This window comes from Rhinolophus sinicus, chromosome 4 (assembly GCF_057876585.1).
Source record: "Rhinolophus sinicus isolate RSI-liver-muscle chromosome 4, RSI-T2T, whole genome shotgun sequence".
Classification (NCBI taxonomy): Eukaryota; Metazoa; Chordata; class Mammalia; order Chiroptera; family Rhinolophidae; genus Rhinolophus; species Rhinolophus sinicus.
The window spans coordinates 25549198-25553814 of record NC_142504.1 but is presented as its reverse complement, the minus strand read 5'-3'; the positions used below and the strand labels follow the sequence as shown (position 1 = coordinate 25553814).

Below are 4617 nucleotides of genomic sequence, written 5' to 3'. Positions count from 1 at the left end.
TCTCTGAGGGATTTTTAAAAAATTTTGGTTTATGTATGCGTATTTTTTTTATTTTAGATATGTGACTTTAATGTTAGCCCAAAAAACCAATACAGAGATCATTCATTTGATGAGCTCTTATTTATTTATTTATTTATTTATTTATTTATTTATTTATTTATTTATTTTAAGAGTGATGACTCTCTAGCAATGTTCTATTCTCGTGGATTCTGTGTCTCCACAGTCATTATCATCATCATCATCATCATGATATTATTATTATTATTATTTTATGTTTCATTTGCTGTTCCTCCTTGCTTACCTTGGCTAGTTTTTCCTTCTCTACTCAACTAGTAAATGCTGGAGGACCTTAGATTGGTTTTGGGCTCTCTTCTCTGTCCATTCTGTATCTCTTTCTGACTTCATCTGGCCCCACAAATTAAAAAGCTATGTCTACGCTGATGAGTCTAAAATTTTTCTTCAGTCCTGGCATCTCCCTAGTACCAGATGTCTAGTTCACATCTCCCTTTATCTATACAATTACAATGTTTGTCACATGTACAAAGAAATGAAGTAGGAATATTTTTCCGTGAGTACCCCAATGATGTAAATGATGTTGGATCTGCCAGCAGTGTCTGGGTGTGGGCCGGGATCCTGTCTCGTGAAGTTGAAGAATGGACACACGGACCAGGGAGAGGCAAAAAGTTGTAAAGGAAGATAGTTTATTAGAGGCAGGAGAAGGGGTTGCAGCTCCCAAGCAGGAGGGGGTCCCGAATGGGGGTGCTCACTGGCTAAGGCAAAAGGCTTTTACTTTTATACTTTCCCCTGCCTGCTTGGGGAAGGGGGCTGGAGACTTCTCATTGAATTCATCTATTAGGTTTGTCCTGTTTGTTCATCCTGAAGGGATTAATGAACCAACCCATTCCTATCTATCAGATCTGCTCCTTTGTCCCGCCAGAAAGGATTTGAGATTATCTATTAACCTTAAGGCGTATTCTCATGTCTTTGTCTGGGAGTGAAGGAGACATTCCAGGGCCTGGAGTTTGGGGATATGGCTGGTTTTTTTTTTGTTTGTTCCACCGGGCACCCCCCTGTCTACCTAGCAACCATACTGACTAACCTGTCTCAGAAAGACTTTAAATTTTCACTCTTCCTATCCCAGTATTGTTCATTTTAATTAAATCACCAACTACCTTATAGTTCAAGCTATTTTGTGGTCTCTTGTTTCTGCACCTCTTCACATCTCTTTCATTCTTTTCTCTCTCTATAGACAAGCTTTTCTGCTGTATATTACTTCCTACGTCTGGCAGCCAGGAGAGAGGGACAAAGCTTCTGAATCCCAACTCCAGCCCTGGCTTAGAAAAGAGAGTCATTTGGATGAGCTCTCATTACCTGTCTGCCCTGATGGATGACAGCAAGAATGGGACTAAGGTCTTATTCTATAATCAGGCCTGGTTATGGAGAAGGTAATTGTTAGAGAAGGGGGATTGGTAGTGCATGGGTTGGACAAACATCCTGATAATGTTACCATACAAAATTACCAAATTTTCAATTATTTTTATATCTGTGACCCCCGTGACTTGAACATTAATATAAAAAATCAGAAAGGGTAATATTTTTATCAATAATGATTGTAGTCAAAAGATTTCTTTTTCTGCTCCATCATTTCTCTTTTTCCCTATTGATTAAGAAAGAACTTAGACTGTAAGATTTCCCAGCACTCCTCTCCTTCACATAAGCTCTTTCTATAAGCTCAGCCTACTAAATTTGGTTTTATTTTATTTTTTTCTTCTCTGAATTGCATGCCTAGTTTAGACTGCCAGCTTTTGCCAAGAAGGCCTTTTGGGGGCAATCAAATATAGTGGGAGTGGTGGTGACTAAGTAGCCTCAAATTCAATGGACTCTGCTAAAGTTGACTTACTATTAGGTTGGTGCAAAAGTAGTATGACCCCGAGTATTTGAAAAAAATGTACAATTATAGGAACTCCCCCAAAGAGAAGAAATCTAATGAGAGGAAAAAATAGAGCAAATACTCTTAATTTTGACTATTCAGTGACAGTCTGGTGGATGGTATTTACCTTTCCTTTAGCCAGGATTTTTATCCATAATCAGTGCATCACAAAAGGATAAGCTGATTGTACACTGTGATCTATCTTTCTACAAGAAAGTGGCTGTGCTGCTTAAGGGGAAGACCTCTCTTTTCATGAACTAGAATTAGTCATCTTATTTCTTACCTTATCAGTCTCTCAATAGTAATGTTCAAACGGAAATCTACTGGGGTTTTTTTGCTGGGATGGACCTTCCTGTCCAGCAATGCAGCTACTTTCATTTGATAATTACATAATTGTTATGGAAATTCCCTTTTAAAAGCATTACTTAAGAACATTGTGTAACATTTCTGCCTAAACTTCTTAAAGAATACATATAATCACACCAAGAATAAATGATGTTGTGAAATTGCTTTTCTGTGATATTGTTGCCTTTAGAAAGAAATGAAAGCAATGTTTTAGTGGCCTATTGCTTCACAGAATAAGCATCATGTTTGTCATTGTTCATGGATGGATTTTGTCTTTTTGACAACAGAATTCTTCCCAGGATAGCTAAATTGTTTTAATTACTTAAAATGTCACAATACAAAAGGTGATACAACTGTAATTTCCTCATCTTTAATCCAAATGATACACCAAAACTGAGAAAAACAAGTTTGCGGATATTGGAGAGTCACAAGCAAGTGAAAAGTGGAGAATAAAAATAAAAGAATGTGTCATAAAATATATTTTTGTTAGATAAAATCCATTTATCCTCATGAATGATATTTTGTTTTCTTTTTTCCCACACACAACTTTCGTTTCATCTTTAAAATATCACAAATAAGTCTAAGGAATCACCTGACATCTTGGTGTTTCTGTAGCTGGACAACTTAGGTCTTATTCATCAGCCTGCTGAACTGTTCCTTTTTCAGAAACATAGATACCATCCAAAATTTTTCTCAGATCCTTGTTTTTAATTGTTGTGACTTCTTGAATCAAAGCAGCTGAATTTGATACAAGTTCAATGTCATTTCCTTCAAGAATTAACTTATCTTTCTGGGCTTGAAATATTGAACAAGCAACACCTGACCTCTTTGAACCCTGCGGATGTATTTTTCACCCAAGAAATTTCAGATTTCAACAAGAGAACAATTCTCTAGAATAACGACGTTAATAGGGAAGTGAGCACACACAGACCTCATCTTGTCACGGAAGCCCCATATAGTAACACCCTTGAACCTGTCCTGTACGTGACTATAGATAGTGCAAACAATAGCCCATTCCTTTTGATTTCCCCACTGTTTGTCAACCTGGAGCTTCTTCTTTTTCTTCCCAAGAGACTGAACTCGACATTGATGTGATAGAAGTCCCTCCACAGGGTGCCTCTGGGACCACCATTACTGCGGTCCTTTCAGAGTGATGTCCGCATTTTCTGGAATGTCCACAGTCTGATTGCTGAGAATGGTCTTTATCCTCACAATAGATGCAGGAAAGAGATGAATATTTCTAACATAGTTCAAGTAAACTGATAAAACGTCTTTGATAGAATAATAAAGACTATGGAGAAGGTTCAGATAGGGGTCCCTGCTATCTTCTTCCTAATTTTCTTCAATAGCTAATCCATTGTTGGAAAAAAAAAAAAAAAAAGGAAGGACTCACTGATAAACCTTCATTATTTTCTCAGAAGGAGAGAATTATAAGCTCTATCTCAGAACACTTGTTTGATCAGATGAGTTTGGGGATCACTATTGTATACATACCCCGTGATTTCAGCCATGACCCAGGCCTCTTCTTAAGTGTCAGTCCCACACATTCAGCCATCTTTGTAACACCCTGGAAATTCCACAGGGAATTCAAACTCCAAAACTGAATTCATAGTTTTTTCTCTCTGTAACTGCTTTCTCCCATTAATTTCCTGCCAATTGTTCTGTCGCCTCAGTCAGAAAACTGGTATTCATTCCATAGAGTAGTGTCTCTCTCTTTGTCACCTCCCCACCCACTTTGCTGGAAGTCATCCAGTTCTTATCTCATGCCTTTGTGATCCCTCTGACACTCTCTTTTTCTCCCTTGTCAATCAGGCCACTGTCCAGGTTCTGGCTTATTTAGCCTGCATTCATTCTCCTCCTCTTCCTCTAATTCCTCTTGCACACTGTTGACACAGATTTCATACACAAATCTGCCCCAGCAGGTCCTCTAAAATATTTAGATGGTTCCTCTTCAGGATAAAGTTCCTACCTCCACTCTTTCCCCCTCATACTCCCTATCGCCCTTCCACAAACCTGGTGCTTCTCAAGTTCCCTGAAGCTGATGCTCTCTTTCCATCACTGATTGCATGTGCTGTTTTACTGAAAGCACCTTCCCTTCCTTGTGTGATTGGCCAATTCCTTCTCAGTCAAGGCTCAGCTCTTGCATAAGCTTCCTGACACTTCTGTCTCCATCTTTTTCTGAATTATGTGCCCCTCCTTTATGCTTCCTAAACACAGCTCTGACGTAACACTAACGGGCAATAGGATACTCTGTAGCTGAGAGATTATTGCCACCTAGAATCAAACAGATCTGGGTTTGAATCGTGGCTCTACCATTTATTAAATCAAAATCCCAAAATATA

At 38.5% G+C, this 4617-nt stretch overlaps 1 pseudogene; it reads right to left on the bottom strand.

The window, feature by feature from the left end:
* Window positions 1–2906: 2906 nt before the first annotated feature.
* LOC148758341 (large ribosomal subunit protein uL6 pseudogene) lies at window positions 2907–3830 on the bottom strand (annotated as a pseudogene).
* Window positions 3831–4617: the final 787 nt, after the last annotated feature.